Source organism: Pituophis catenifer, unplaced genomic scaffold (assembly GCF_029215685.1).
Source record: "Pituophis catenifer annectens isolate HBS135680 unplaced genomic scaffold, rPitCat1.0.hap2 SCAF_3, whole genome shotgun sequence".
In the NCBI taxonomy this organism is placed as follows: domain Eukaryota; kingdom Metazoa; phylum Chordata; class Lepidosauria; order Squamata; family Colubridae; genus Pituophis; species Pituophis catenifer.
Window position 1 is genome coordinate 1,160,334 of NW_027256883.1, and position 16,196 is coordinate 1,176,529.

The 16,196-nt window shown below is 51.7% G+C and overlaps 1 protein-coding gene and 1 long non-coding RNA gene across 2 annotated transcripts in view; one reads left to right on the forward strand and one right to left on the reverse strand.

The window, feature by feature from the left end:
• Window positions 1–3,533, reverse strand: part of GPT (glutamic--pyruvic transaminase) — a 33,212-nt gene extending 29,679 nt beyond the window's left edge. Inside the window, 1 exon segment of the mRNA XM_070940198.1 lies at window positions 3,519–3,533. The gene's annotated coding sequence lies outside the window, so the exon portion shown is untranslated.
• A 5,089-nt stretch (window positions 3,534–8,622) lies between these two features.
• On the forward strand, window positions 8,623–14,403 carry LOC139314545 (uncharacterized). The gene is made up of 3 exons (XR_011600190.1): window positions 8,623–8,667; window positions 11,896–12,097; window positions 13,731–14,403. It is a non-coding gene; the product is annotated as an uncharacterized lncRNA (long non-coding RNA).
• The last annotated feature ends 1,793 nt before the right edge of the window (window positions 14,404–16,196 follow it).

Here is a 16,196-nt window from a genome sequence, read left to right on the forward strand (position 1 = left end):
TGAGGGACCTTGCAGTCTTGGCCAAGAAGGTTTTCCCAAAAGACATCTGGAGGAAGTCTCCAGTCACTTCTCTCAGGGCTCTGCCCAGGTCTTCTGTGAAGACTGCAGAGAAGAGCAACAGAGATGGTCAGAGCTCTGGAGGCCAAACCCTACAATGAACGTCTAAGGGAAATATATACGTAGGTATGTTTAGCCTAATGAAGAGATGGCTTAGGGGAGACCTGAGAGCTGTCTTCTGGTACCTGAAGGGCTGTCATAGGGAAGGGGGTGTTAATATATTCTCCAAAACAGTCAAGAGCAAGAAGACATGGATGGAAGCTCCTCAGATGGAGACCCAACCTGGAAATAAGGAGAAAAACTCTGCTAGTGAGAAAAGAAGGACTAGGAGGGACATGATAGCATCTTCCAATATTTGAGGGGCTGCCCCAAAGAAGAAGAGGGGGTCAACCTATTCTCCAAAGCCCCTGAAGGCAGGACAGGAAGCAATGGATGGAAACTAATCAAGGAGAGAAGCAACCTGGAACTAAAGAGAAACTTCCTAACAATGAGGACAACTAACCAGTGGAACACCTTGCCACCAGAAGTTGTGGCTGCTCCAACACTGGAAGTTTTTAAGAAGAGACTGGACATCCACTTGTCTGAAATGATGTAGCATCTCCTGCTTGAGCAGGAGGTTGGACTAGAAGACCTCTAAGGCCCCTTCCAGCTCTATCCTGATTGATTGAGAATGATTAATCCACAGAACAGCTTCCTTCCCAGAATTATGAGTGCTCCATTGCTGGAGGTTTCCAAGAAAAAAACTGGCAAGTTATTTGTCCAGGATGGAATAAGGTCTCCTGCCTTGGGACTGAGGGTTGGACTAGAGGACCTCCAAGGTCCCTTCCAGATCTACGATTCTATTATTCTTTCTATAGCCGCCCCACCGAACAATCAGTGTTGCTTTCATTCCTCACATGTTCCTCCTCGATTTTTCTTTCCCCCCCCCGCCTTAAAATCCTAAAGTCCGGTTCGAAGAGTAACAATTAAAAATCCCAAAGGACCGTATATCTTTTAGAAAGCACCCCGTCTCTTATTCCTTTAGGGTTCCCTCCCCCTGTGGTCCTTCAGAAGCTCTGGAACTGGCGTCACCCAGAGAGACGGTCTCTGCAGCCCCCTCCCCTGATAACAGCCAGCGCATGCCCTCCCAGCCCAGAGGCTGAAATCAGAATAACAGAGTTGGAAGGAAGGGACCTTGGAGGTCTTCTAGCCCAACCCTCTGCACAAGCAGAAGGCCCTAGACCAGGGGGTCTCCAACTTTGGAACTTTAAGACTGGTGGACCTCAACTCCCAGAATTCCCCAGCCAGCTGTGCTGGCTGGGGAATTCTGGGAGTTGAGGTCCACCAGTCTTAAAGTTCCAAAGTTGGAGACCCTTACCATTTCAGATGAATCGCTGTCCAAAGCATCTACTTCTGAGTGAGCAGACCCAGGCCCATGCTTCGGCCACCGCCGGGAAGACATCAGATACCCCAGGTGAGTCCCCCTCCCCCTAATCTTACTCAAGAGGACTTGACAAGCGAAGTCTGGTGGGCTTCAGCCTGCAAAGGAGCCAATGAGCAGAGCAGAGACTTCTGGGGAGGGGGAGGGCAGGCAGATGTCGCAAGCAAGCGCCCTCTGGATATCCCCCCACCCATCCTTGCCCTTTGAGCCCCTGCCCCCCTGCCTGCCTTCCGCCCTTCCTCCTGAGCAATCTACTCTCTGCCTTGGGACCCTACCTGTTCAAACTCCAACCAAGGAAAACAGACATCCTGGGCTTCCTTCCCAGCCTTCTTCCCAGTCAGAAGTTCAACAGATGCAGCGGTCAACATTGGGGGACACACACACACAGCTCCGTAGGATGTCAGATGACCTGGCCATACAGTGCTTGATGCCTTCCCCGGATCAACCCCCCCCCCACATCCAGAAATGGGGGGTGAAGGTAGCCCCCACCCCTTTGGTTTTGAAGGCCACCTTAAAGACCACCGCTTGCCACCCCCAGCCCCAAAATGAGCCCCTACATTCAGCATTGAGGCTGCGTCATAAAAGTTAATAATTTGATCGCACCAACCAGAGGAAAAGGCAACAATAGAATAGAATAACTTTAAAATAATAGAATAATTATAATTGTAGAGACAATCCTTACAACAATTCATGTAGTGACTATTCAAAGGGTTCTGAAAAAAATGACTTAGGACCGTTTTTCACACTTATGACCATCGCCAGCCGTCCCATTGCTCACACGGTCAAAATTTGGATGCTTGACAACTGATTCATATTTATGACGGTTGCAGTGTCCCTGGGGGTCACGTGATCCCATTTTGTGACTTTTTGACTATCTGGGGAAGCCGGATTCACTCAACAACCATGTCACTAATTTTACTACCGTAGTAATTCACTTAACAACTGCAGCAAGAAAGATCATAAAATGGGGCAAAACTAACTTAACAACTGTCTCGCTTAGCAACAGAAATTTTGGGCTCAGTTGCGGTCGTAGGTCGAGGACTACCTGTACACAACTTAAATTTTTCTATTACCCCACCCAGCAAATTATCTTACAATAAATTATAGGCTAAATTATGTGACATGTTTGGTTAGCATATAATTCAATCTGTGACATTCCCCCCCCAATGTTAATTTATTAACACGTGTTTTGTGAGAGCCGCTCTCTTATGTCTGTGGATAAACCACTTTAGGATGTCAGACAAACGTGGCCAGTTCCTGGAAGGCATTCAGGGTTGGAGCTCACACAGGTAGTCCTCATTTAGCAACTGCCTTGTACAACAACCGTTCACAGTTATAACCGTGATTAAAAAGTAACTCTGTGAACTAATTTATTAAACTTTGCAGGTCTATAGAGCCAAGAAAGCTGAAGTAAGATCTTAAGCCCAATGCATGGTTTCATTTAGTGACTACTTTGCTTAATGACTGAGTGGCTGGTCCCAATTGTAAACGATAGCTAAACGAGGACTATCCTGTACTTAGAAGAAGTAATCTGCTAAATCTGCTGTTAAAAGATGAACTCAGCTTGCAAAATCCTGCAAAGCCCCTGTGGAAATTTGCAGAACCATCAGAGGACGAGGGAGGGAGAGAGGGAGGTGGGGAGAGAGGGATTGAGAGAGAGGATGAGAGGGAGAGAAAGGGAAAGAAAGAATGTGAGGGAGGGAGGGAGACAGAGAGAGGGATTGAGAGAGAAAGGGAAAGAAAGAACAGGAGGGAGAGAGGTGGGGGGGAGAGAGATGCTTTGCCCCCCGTAGACACACAAAAGACAGAATCAGGGAAGGAAACATCCTAAATATCCTGTGGCTCTGGACCACCAGGCTGGGCAGAGGGGAAGGGGGACAGCCATGGGGTCAGTCCCTCCCTCTTAGCCCAAGAGCTGGGGAAGGGGAGGGGGTTCCAGTGGGGAAGGGTCTGATCTGGAAGAGGAGACCCAACTCGCAATGCCCCCCACCCCACTCAAACACAGCCGGGGAAGCTCTCCTCCTGAGCCCAACCTACCTACCTCGCAGGGTTTCCTGGTGGGAGGAAGCGATGGGCAGGAGTTTTATCAAGAAGTAATGGAGATATTGGGCTGAGACTCCAGATAAATCGGGTCAAAGTCTCACTTGGCTGAAGGTATCCCATAATCATTAGCTCACCAGCCTGACTGCACCCAATCAGAAGGAGGGAAGACCCGGTGCCAACGGGAACACCCCCTCCTCCGCGGGGCCACCAAGGGCACCCCAACTGTGCCTGGAGAGGCCAGAAGGCAGCCCCCCATTTCTGGGGAGTTCCTTCAAGGAGGCCTTTCTCAGAGAGCATTGCCTGGGATGGCCTTCTGGGAATCAGGCTCAGAGAGCAAGCAGTGGAAGGGAGGGAGGGAGGGAGGGAAGGAAGCGGGAAGGAAGGGAAGAAAGGAGGAAGAAGGAAGGGAAGAGAGGAGGAAGAGAGGAAGGGAAGAAAGGAGGGAGGAAGGGAGGAAGGGAGGGAGGGAAGAAAGGAGGAAGGGAAGAAGGGAAGGAAGGAGGAAGGAAGGAAAAAAGGAGGAACAGAGGAAGGGAAGAAAGGAGGAAGGGAAGAAGGAGGGAGGGAGGAAGGTTCTCCCTGGTGGGAAACACTTGGCAGGCAGAGATCAGAGACTGCCCCCTCCCCCAGCTCCACCTACCCCCAGCCAAGCCCCAAAGGCTGTTGGCCTCCTTGGCTCTGCCAGCCTCAGAGGTGACCCAGAACTGGGCCAGAGATGCTTTCTTGGGATGTCCTGGGTGCTATTCAGCAGGTTCTGACAGGTTCTGGAGAGCCAGTAGGTGGAAATTTTGAGCAGTTTGGAGAACCAGCAGATGCCACCCATGGCTGGCTCCAGAGTGGGGTGGGAATGGAGATTTTGCAATATCCTTCCCCTGCCACACCCACCAAGTCATGCCCACCAAGCCACAGAACCGGTAGTAAAAAAAGTTGGATTTCCCCCCCTGCCTGGGTGGGGTTGTCAGAGCCGCCAGGCCAGGCCAGAGAGGTGGGACCCTCGTGTGCCCCAGAAAGGGGTCTGGGCTACTGCAACCCGGACCCCTAAGGAGGCAGAGAAGGCAGCCCCTTCCAAGCCAAATCTCGCCAAACTACCTGGACCCCTCCTCCGCATCCAGGGAGGCAAAAAGCCCCTTTCATCCCCCGACCCCCAACCCCACATAATGGGAGTTGTAGTCCCAGGCGTTGCTGTTGCTGGCCCCAGGACCGCCCGCCCCCAAGTTTCCCTTCTCCCCCTCCCCCCGCCGGGTCTCTCCCCCATCCCAAAGCCGCCCGTCCTTTCTAGCAAAGGGGGCAGCCCCTCCCCTACCTGCATGCGGTCGCCTCCCCTGCAACTCTCCTCTTCCCCCAGCACGGCCGGGCTGCTCCCGGACAGCCCCGCTGCCCTCCTGCCCTCCCGGGGGTCCGGCCGAGCGCCCCCGCTTCCCGGCCCTCTCTGGCAAAGACCCTCGGGGCCACCAACCCTCGAGCCGCGGCTGCAGGACCGGGCAAGGCAGGGCGGGGGTCGCCAGGACTTGCCCGGCGTTTGATTTCCAGCTGTGGGTCAGCCGCCAGGAATCGCCTTTGCTGGCTGCCTTCTTGGCGCGACGAGGGCAGCGGCCACTGATTAAGGCCTCTGAGCATATGCAGAGGGCATCGCCTTAGGTGGTCGGGAATGAAGGAAAGCCAATCGGTGCCAGCTTTGCTTATTTATACAAGCCCTCGGGACGTGCCCACCCCCAAAAGCCTCCCACCCACCCCTGGCAAGGTAAAAATAGCAGGGTACGGATACGGGCAGACAATGCAGGAAAAAGAAGATCAAAGAAGGTGCCAGGTTCAACAAGCCCAAGAATAAATCAAAAGGTATCCAAGAAGAGTCGATACTTTTTTTCCCAAAATTATCAGTCTTTCAAAGAGGGGCAATTGCTTTGAAAGGAAGCAGTCTGGGGCCCCTCCCTCTCCTTCCCCCAGGAAACCAACCCTGATGGGGTGCATGGGAAAGGGGGGGGGTCAAAACAGTCACCTTGCATCACAAGACTGGCATGCCTGCTTAGGGCTGCCATCCTGACTTTTCTGACCCTTTGGGCGGAACGTAGAAGTGGACTCTGGCGCCCCCCTCTGGCCAGGGCCCTCCTTCTGCCCACCCGGGTTTAACTCTTCAAAACGGCCCCAAAGAAAGGGATGCCCGGTGTGCCAACTCTCAGCCGGTGGTGCCCGCTTGCCCTCTCGTGCCCTGGCACTTTGCCTGCCTCTCACCTGGCCAAGCAGCGTTTGGAGAAGGCGCAGCTCACTTTGCCTGCCATGCCTGCCTCGCGAGGGGCTTAAAGAGGGGGAAATCGTGGCCCTGGATCACTTCTGCCAGATGCCACTCGATCCTCCCCTCCCGGCAGACCCTCCGGTCGAGAAAGGACTGCCAGGCCCACGTGCTCCCTGGCTGGGCATTTGACACCTGTCCCTGCAGAGGGGTGGGGGGGATACATTTCAGCAAGTGGACAGTTGAAAAATCTGCCTGTGTGTCAAGCATGAATCGGAGCACCAGAGGTGCTTTTCCAAAAGAGGGGGGGGGAAAGAGGAAGGGAGGGAGGGAGGGAGGGAGGGAAGCGGCTTCTTGGATGAGAAGTGAGACATCTTTATGGAAAAAGCAAGAAAATCCAGTTGCCCTTGGAAAAGCCCATTTGGGACAACTGTGACCCAGATGGCTGAGTATGTCCATAGACACATCTGAGCACCAGTTTCTCACAGCCACACAGGCTGCCCTCTGCTTTTGACCAATGGAGCCCGTTGCCCCAGGGCCCACCCCCCGTTTGTGTAGGGCGCCAGCTGTGTCCCAGTCCTTGGCAGCCCCGAGCTGTCTCCAAGCTGTCTGTAGGTTTCAAAAATTTTTCTACCAGTTCTGTGGGCGTGGCTTGGTGGGCGTGGCAGGGGAAGGTTACTGCAAAATCCCCATTTCCTCCAGATCAGCTGGGACTCAGGAGGCAGAGAATAGATGGGGGCGGGGCCAGTCAGAATTTTTACTACCAGTTCTCCAGAACTGGTCAGAACCTGCTGAAACCCACCTCTGCCTCTGATGCCCCTTTTACCCCACTGCCTTCAACAGGCCCAGCCCCCGTTTCCTCCTGCGGAAGAGGGAGGGGCTCCAAATCACAGGCTTTGTAGAATGGAGGGGGGCCGAGGATTATTAACCATGCAAGGGGGCGGGGGGGGGGGGGCAGAGGCCCAGGGCTGCAGGACAGGCCACCTGGGATCTGCCACCGTCCCCACCTATTGGCCAAAAGGGGTCCCTTCCACCTTCCTCTGACCCAGACCTCATCCGTAGATTGGGGGAGGGGGTGTGAAATCCACCCAGCAGGAGCAAATCCACCAGTGGAAAGAGAGAAATCACCCAGGATCTGGTAACACGTTTTCTGACTCACACGTTTGATTCAAGGCCTTGGTGAGCTGCAGCTTACTCATTCGCTCATTCGCATCTGGGTTAAACTCCCAAAACTTCTGCCTTTGAATCAAACCTGCGAGTTGGAAAAGGAGATAACAGGCGCCTTCTAATTTTTGGCTACCAAAGATTAATGGGACTCTCTTCCTCTTCCTCTGTGTGGAAGACAGAGAATGTCTCTGACATTCTGAGTGGCGCAGCAGACTAATGCTACTGTTAAAAAGGTAGTATTTAGCTTCCAGCTGCCTGCAATTACTGCGAGTTCAATTCTCACCAGGCTCAAGGTCGACTCAGCCTTCCATCCTTTCTAAGGTAGGTAAAATGAGGACCCGGATTGTGGGGGCAATAAGCTGACTTTGTATAAATATACAAAAGTATGAAGGCTATTGCTTAACGCATTGTAAACCGCCCTGAGTCTCTGGAGAAGGGCGGCATATAAATTAAAAAAAAAAAATTATTGGAACATAGAAGATAGATTAATAGCCTTAGACTCTTATACCACTTCATGGTGCTTAGCAGTTTACAGAGTCAGCCTATTTGCCCACAACAATCTGCGTCCTCATTTTACCGACTCCGGAAGGGTGGAAGGCTGAGTCAACCTTGAGTCACTCAGGATCGAACTCCAGAGTGTGGGCAGAGTTGGCCTGCAATGCTGCATTCTAACCTATGTGCTCCCAGTGGGGCGGAAGGAACTTTGGAGATCTTCTAGTCCAGCCCCTGGCTCAGGCATGAGACCATGGACCATTCTGGATAAAAGACTGTCCAATCTCTTCTTTAAAGTCTTGTTTTTCAAAGAGAAGAGAAGAGAAGGGAGGGAGGGAGGAGCAGGACAGGGACTTTTTCATTTTAAAGTCAGGGGCAGCATCTCAAGCAGCTGCCAGCTGAGATTCCTCTGGGAGAGGAACCGTTGTGGTCTTCCAGGAAAGAGGCACCTGGCACAGGAAGGGAGCCGGCTGAGCTGGGGCTGCCAACTAGTTGCCAAGGGCTGCCTTTCTCTGATACCCCCTCGTCCTCAGCACACAACAGCCTGCTTTTTTGGGGGGGGGAGGGAAAAGTGCTGTAGAGTAAGGGAGGGGCAGGTGGGGCAGTGAGTTGTCTTGTCCAGACCATCCCAGCAATCGTGACCACACCGTGAGTCCTCTTATTTGGCATTACTTGTAAAGGAGGAAGGAGGAGGGGGAAGGGGAAGAGGAGCGACTGAGGAGCCCTTGGTGCTCTCTGAGCTTGGAGGCTTCCTTGCAAATGTTTCATGACCCAACTAGGGAACATCATCCATACTAGAAGGGAGAGGGGTTTATGGAGAGGAAGAGGAAAGAGAAGGAGAAGAAGCTGCAGTCACCTCACTGGGGCAAAGAAGGAAACCTGGACCTTGGATGAAGAGCGAGTGGCCCCTTTAACCCAGGAGCTTCTGGCCCTCATGACCTGCCTTGCATAAGGTGGACACCTGGAAGCTCCCCAGCTGGCCCAGTCTCCCAGCCCCATTGCCCAACCCCTTTGCTCACCTGCTGTCTTGCCCGAGGACCGATGTCCAGAGTCCAACCCGGCTGGGCTGCCCCAGAGATGAGCTGCCCTCAACTCCCTCCGTGCACTTGGGAGCCAGCCAAAGACACCCCCCCCCCGGCTCACATCACCCGCGGGACCTTTTCACCAGTCGGCAAACACGAGAAGTGACAGTTCAAATGTTTTCCCTCGCTCATCGGGTGGAGCGTGTCGGAGGAAGTGGTGCAAGGGAAGGTGGCTGCAGGTAGGCCAGGCTGTGCAAAGGGGAGAGGGCAGCGGCCGGAACATCAGGTTCTGCTGGAGCAGAGGCTGGCTTTGTGGTGAGGGAGGGGTTCAAGGAACGGCCCCCTCTTGACCAGCCAGGAAGGTAAAATTCAGGGAAACTAACCAAGGGCCTATTACCCAAAAAAAACACCCCACCCCGAGGCAGTTCAGGAAGGTCAGAGCAGATTAAACTCCTGACCAGGAAAAAGCAGAGGCTCAGCTCCAGCCACCAGCTGTGCTCCAGCTGTGCTTACAGCCCCACATTCCTGCACTGAAGGAATAGAGTTATGGGGGGAAGTTCTTCTGAAGTCAGAGGCCCAAATGGTTTGGTATGTATGGTCACAGGACGTGTATCCCAATCTGTGGCACAGAGGCTGGATAAATTGCCAAGCTGTGGCAGATGAGGCAAGATGGAGCCTTTGGGGTCCCCAATTCCTGCCTGGGACGGAGAGTTCAATCCAAGGGACTTTGGAGGTCATCTAGTCCAACCCCCTGCCCAAGCAGATCTTATATCATTTCAGACAAGTGATTGTCCAGTCTCTTCTTAAAAACCTTCAGTGATGGAGCCCCCACAACTTCTGAAGGCAAATTGTTAATTGGTGGTTAATTGTTCTCCCTGTTAGATGCAGCCACACCAGCCAGCAAGAGCTGCGTAGAGCACTGGGAAGAGTTAATTCCCTGTGGGTGCATTTGTCTGAATTGGCGGCTCTAGCTTGGCCCCAACCGTTGGAAGTGAAGGACTGAAGGACTGCCATGGTGGTTGTGGGAGAGGTCTTCAGGTAGTGGGAGACCACTCAGAACACAACTTTCAGGTGGGGGGGAGGGTGGCAAACAGATAGGGATAGGCAGATGTTGTGTAGGTTCATAGACTCCTAGGGCTGGAAGAGTGCAACCCCCTGCCCAAGGAAGAAATCCTTGTACCACTTGGATAAATGGTTGGATCCAGTGGAGAGACCAGATTAATTCCTGAGGTGGTACCCACCCAATTCACTGCATCGTGGATCAGGGACCTGTGAGAGACGTCCTGTGAGGCCCCAAGAACCAAGAACGACACGAGGATTTACTTGAGAGTAGCTTCCTTGTTGTTCTTCCCCTACAGACAGAATCTTGCCAGACTGAAGCAACTATTTGCATAACTACCGATACACTCTGTGAATCGCTGATGTAACCCTCGTCCTGCCACCCAAACTTTCCAAGCTCCGCTGCCTCTTTGCCCTCTGGGGAATCCTGACCATGTTCCACCCTAATCCAGTGACTCAGACCTAAAGCTGTTTTGGGAGGGGACGTCTCCTCAAAGACCAGTTTTATCCTGGTCTTGCGTAATGCGAGAGTTGGGCAGTCCTGGGAAAATATGGATTTGAGTAGCGGTGGTGAGGTTGCCCTGTCATCTCACAGGAAAGTGAGGCTATGCTACCTTCAAGGCACTTTTCCCACCTGGGATCTATAAGGCTGTGCAGCCTATGAGAAAAGGGGCAGTGAAGAGGATGATGAAATAAATGAACCAATAACTCTGGAAAGAGTGCAGAGAAGAGCAACAAGAATGATCAGGAGGCTGGAGGCTAAAACATATGAAGAACGGTTGCAGGAACTGGGTATGTCTAGTTTGATGAAGAGAAGGACCAGGGGAGACATGAGAGCAGTCTTCCAACATCTGAGGGGCTGCCACAAAGAAGAGGGAGTCAAGCTATTCTCCAAACAGGGTGGATTTGATTTAAATCGAGTTGATTTAAATCACAATTTAAATCATGATTTAAATCACTAGTAAAGAGGCTTGATTTAAATCAGCTCAATTTAAATCATAATTTTTAAAGAGCAACTGTCATCTCTGCTACTCCTTTGACCCACTGTTGACTCACCGATAGTCCCAGTGTTGCAGAATATACAGCCTCCTGCTACACAACTAAGCTCCATTTCATGCTGAATAAACTCAATTATTTATGTATCTTAAATAAAAAACTATCTTTTGATTTTTACCCCAAAAGTTTTTTATTAAAATAAATTCAATAAAAATCAAAAAAATCCGATTTAAATAAAAAAAATCTGATTTTTTTTAAAAAATCATTGATTTTTATCCACCCTGTCTCCAAAGCACCTGGAGGGCAGGACAAGAAGCTGGTGGAAGCTTATCAAGGAAAGATCCTAGAACTAAGGAGAAACTTCCTGACAGAACAATTAACCAGTGGAACTGCTTGCTTCCAGAAGTTGTGGGTGCTCCATCACTGGAGATTTTAAAGAAGAGATTGGACTACCATTTGTCTGAAATGGTAGAGTGCCTCCTGCTTGAGCAGAGGTTGAACTGCAAGATCTCTGTTCAACTGTTATTCTGTTAGTTAATCGGTGGAACAGCTTGCCACCAGAAGTTGTGGGTGCTCCATCACTGGAGATTTTAGAGACTGGGCAGCCATTTGTCTGAAACATAGGTCAGGGGTCTCCAACCTTGGCAACTTTAAGCTTGGCAGACTTCAACTCCCAGAATCCCCCAGCCTGGGGAATTCTGGGAGTTGAAGTCCGCCTGGCTTAAAGTTGCCAAGGTTGGAGACCCCTGGTATGGGTTATTGTGTGATTCTGCTCTAGCCAGCCTTTAAGCAGGTGTGCCGGGATAACGGACCAGATTGGGCACGCAAATGTCTCAGTCCTTGTAGTTGTGATGAGCCAGGTACCGACTTCACCTTCTACCAAGTTTGGCTTGCTCAACTGATGAGTGGAAACAAGTATTTCCAACGCAAAGCCCTGCAGACCACCTGTGGGATGGGGCACATGTGGGCCTGGGGCAATTCCCAGTACAGGAGCCCCACAGGTGAAGATGGGGGCTTTGCCCTGGGGCTTCAGTGATTCTTCAGGAGTTGGTGGCCCACCAGCCAGAGGCTGAGAGGCTGAACAGATGACCTCACCATGGCTTGGATTCATCCCAGATGTTGAAATAGGAGTGGGAAATCCAGAGGCATGGGCTTGCTTGTCCCACCTGTCTAATTCTGGAGCAGTGAAACCTACAACAAAACCCCCAAAGTCCGTACCAGTCCAGCCAGGGTCACCCCCGAAACAGCTTGTACTTTGCTTGGTTGGGCTTCAAGTGATGTTCATGTTGCACACATTTTTGACTCACGGGGCTGTGCCTGGTTACTGCAGGTGCCCCATACCTGGCAGCCAAGACCAAGTCCCCGGCCACTCCCAGTTCTGCGTGTGACACAAAACTTGTTTTCCCTGGCAGGTCTTGCACCAGGTTGAAGCCATTCGCCCTCTGCGAAGGAGACCGGAAGCAGGTGCCCTTGAGAGTCTCTGCTGAGACACCTGAAGGCAGGACAAGTAGCAATGGAGGGAAACGATCAAGGACAGAAACAACCTAGAACTAAGGAAAAGAACTGGAGCAGCCTAGAACTAAGAAGAGATTGGACAACTGTTTGTCTGAAATGGTATAGTTTTTCCTGCCTGAGCAGGGGGTTGGACTAGAAGACCTCCAAGGTCCCTTCTGTATTCTGTACTTGCTATGTTAGGTTTCAAGGATGCTGTCCAACTGCGCAAGGGAGGGGCTGCCTCTGCACCCAGTTCTTGTAATCTTGGGAACGGGGTTTGGTGGGTCTTGTTGGGGCAGGCTGGAGCCTTCTGTGATCAACGTAGGGCTACACTTACCCTTCTCCGCCTGTGAAATGTGTATTTCTGTTTAATTACACAAAGGGGTATACAGTGTAAATGGGACACTGGATTGCAGTCCCTCAAATGAAAGGCTGAAGAGGTTCTGGAGCAGGGGTGGGCAACCGGGCCCCTTCTCAACCTGTGGACTTCAACGCCCAGAATTCCTGAGCTGGGCTGACTGGGGAATTCTGGGATTTAAAGCTGCCAAAGTTGGACACCCCTGCCTTAAAGCATCTAGACTGCATGAACCAAAAGCATGGCTGGGCTCAGGAATTCTGGGAATTGAAGTCCACAGGTTGCAAAGGGGCCACAGTTGCCTGCCTCTGTTCTGGAGTCTTTAGGGCCTCTTAGCAGAAGGTATCAAAGCGTCAATCACAGAATAACAGGGTTGGGAGGGACCTTAGAGGTCTTCTAGTCCAACCCCCCCATATACATCAGGGAATAACAGGATGAATATAAATAACAGGCTATCAATGTATGGCAGAGGCTTGACTGAGGCCAAGGAGGAGAAGATACAGAAGAACTGACTTCTCGTGGAGAAATCAGGAGGTGACTTGGTCACGCCAGATGCTCAAGGACGCTGCCCAGTCTTGACCAGTAATGGTTTCTCGGCTGTAAGTGAAAAGAGAGCCCGGCACAGGAGGAAGGAAAAAGAGAAGAGCTGTGGGCACCAGAGCTGAGGCCAAAGTCCTGGCCTTTTTGTCGGTGTCCATGTTAACATGTTGTGCAAACCTCTTCAGACTTTAACAGAGGTGATTAAGCATGGCTGGCAGGGGAATTCTGGGAGTTGAAGTCCACAGATCTTAAAGTGGCCAAGGATGGACACTCCCGGTTTATGAAGAGTCAGCCGCACTCCCCTTCCTGCCAGAGAGGTGACCTCGGTCCCCCTCCTGCCTCCCCCACACCCAGAGTCCCAACTATCACATCCCTTATTGATGGGATGCACAGAGGGCAGCTGAGACGCACAGAAACACAACTACCCGGGAGTTTTCCAAAATGCCTTTAATGATAGAAAAGGGGCAAAGCAGAAGCCGCTGCCTTCCCCGCTCGCTCACTCCCAGGCTGCAAGGAGGAGGAGGGGGTCCTAATCCCCGGAAAGAGATTTTGCAGCCATCTACCCACCAAGACTGTGCAATAAGGCAACAGCAGCATGCCCCAAATGGGGGTTTACCAGCAGCTGGTCTCCCCCCACCACCACCTGAAGCAGGACCAGGCCTGGCAGGGTCTGTGCCAAGGAGGAGGCCGGGAAGGGCAGCCTGTGGCGTCGTACAGAATGAGCCGAATTATAGCTGCTGAGAGAGGGGGGGTTGTATGGGGGCTGAGACTGAGAGGGGGGTCTCTTTGGTGGGAGGAGAGAGAAAAGGCATCACCTGGGGGAGAGGGGTTTCATTTGCCCCCTTCTCTTCTCTTCAGTTGCAGCTCCCCAAATTCACGGCAGAGATGGAGCTGATCGAAGGCCAGCCCTGAAGGCGAAGACGGACAGATGAGACACCAAGCGATTAAAAAAAAAAGAAACCACCTTCCATAGAGACAGAATGAAAAACACAGGAGCAAAAAGACATTAGAGAGAAAAAGCTACGCTGATTTTTTTCCCCCGTCTGGTCAGGAAAGCTGCATTTTCACGTGCAATGAAGCTTTTCCAAATATACCAAGCCTGCCACAGCCTGCCTTAGACCGAAAACCATCTTCCGGAAGGCCAGGCCTTCGCTCTGCCCCGTTCCTTCAGGTAGGCGGGGGAAGATGCGGGATCCCTGACCAAAAAGGCCCAGGAACACAGGACCAAAGAACCCTCTGGCATACAGGTGGTCCTCGATTTATGACCCAAAAATTCTGTTGCTAAGTGAGACATTGGTTACGTGAATTTCCCCCCATTTTACGACCTTTCTTGCTATAATTGTTAAGTGATTCACTGCAGTTGATAAGCTAATAACCTGGTTAAGTGAATCTGGCTTCCCCGCTGATCTTGCTGGTCAGAAGGTCGCTTGACCCCAGGTACTGCAACCGTCATAAGTACGAGTCAGCAGAGGGATGTCAACCACAGGAATGTTGCAAAGGTCGTAAGTGTGAAAAACAATCATAAATCCCTATTTTCAGTGCTGTTGTAACTTTGGTCCCTAAATGAACGGTCGTTAAATCAAGGACTACATAGTACAACTGAAGAGCCGACTCCAAAATGGGCAAACGGTGTGGCCAGGCACCTCTGAAGGCACACAAAATTGGGGGGGGGCTTCACTAGAGGGATGACCAGCAGGAAACGGAGGTCCTAATCCTGCCACATGAGGTTTTGGCCAGGCCCCATTCAGAAAACGGTGTCCAGATCTGGAGACCTCGCTTATTTTAAAAAAAGGCAATTGATAAGGTTGAGCGAGTCCAGAGAAAAAACGGTCCAAGGTCTGAGGACAAAACCTATCAGGAGGGATTGGAGGAACCGGATATGCACGCCAGACCCCCGACTGCCATGATGGCCAAAAGACTGCTTTGGGTCAGGGGCTGGGATGAAACATTGGCATGCTACCAAAATGAGAAAACTTCATTTTAGGAGCTCAGTCTTGCTCCGGACGGAAACCAAAGGGGACTGGAGGGCAGCTTGAAGGGAGGCAGAAACGCAGGCAAAGGGCATTTCCTCACTGAGGACTAGCAGTTTATGCTCCAAGCATCCCCCGTTTGCACCAGAGGAGAGCAAAATCAATTGCTTGCCCAGATCTTGCTTCCATGCAGTTAATCCTCCTTTCTCTGTATCTGGCAGGACCCCAGGATTTGGGAAAGTAAGACCAGCCCACCCCCCCACCCCCCAGAAGTGGGAAGGGATGGGCCACACTTTAAAGTGAGAGAGAGAGGCAAGAAAGGGGATTTTTGAGCAAGTCAAAAACATTTTCCCCCAATCTATAACTGGTTTTTTTCCCCCAAATTTGTCAACTTTAAGATGGGTGGACTTCAATTCCCAGAATTCCCCAGGAATTCCCCAGGAAACCTTAAAGTTGCAGGTTCCCAACGGACCTCGGAAAAGACAGAGCACTCCTTTATTGCTTGACCAGAGAAAGAGAAACGACCAGGATTAAAAATGAGCCGTTAGAAAAATATACTGTCCAATTTTTACCAAAAGAAAAAAAGAAAAGTATTGTGTAAAAAAAGGGGGAGGAAATTCAGAGCTTGGAAAGGGAATGGATAGAAGGAAGCGGATTCCCACAACCAGCCAGGCACAGTCAGCATAGAGCACTAGGGGGAGGGTCCACCTGCCCTGGAGACCCCCCCTGCTAAGGAGGTCAGGATCACCCCCAGCATTCTCCCTCCCACCTTCTGCCCTCTTAAAGCTAAGAAAAGATTGGACATTCGGTTGTCTGGGGTGATATAAGGCAGGGGGTTGGATAGAAGATCTCCAAGCTCCCTTCCAGCCTTAAGATTCTTTGATATTCATTCTCTCTCTCTCTCTCTCTCTCTCTCACTCACACACACACACACACCCCTACCTGCCCTTGGGCACAAAGGGAAAGAGGTGAGCCTCTCCCCAAAGCTCAACTCACCCTGATATCACTTCACAGGCCGTTTGAAGGCTGGGAAAGCTGCCCCAAAGGCCTGCCAGTCCCTACCCCCTCTGATCCCCCAAGGCTTCCCCTCAGGGGCCTCCCAGCTGGCCCTTGCCTGCTGCGGAAGAGGCCTGGGGGGGGCTGCCAGGGCAATAGGCAGCCCCTGGGCTGAGGGCTATCGGCTTTGGGTTGCAGAAGGCACTCGGTCACCAAACGGAGCCAAAGAAAGGAAGAAGGCTGGCTCGCTGCTGCCATCCAATGATCCCCAGGGGTTTTGCAGCTGGAACTGCATGGGTGCTGACTGAAGACCTGGGCTGGCCTCCTTTCAGCGCGTCCTGCAGCCAAAGAAAGTGAG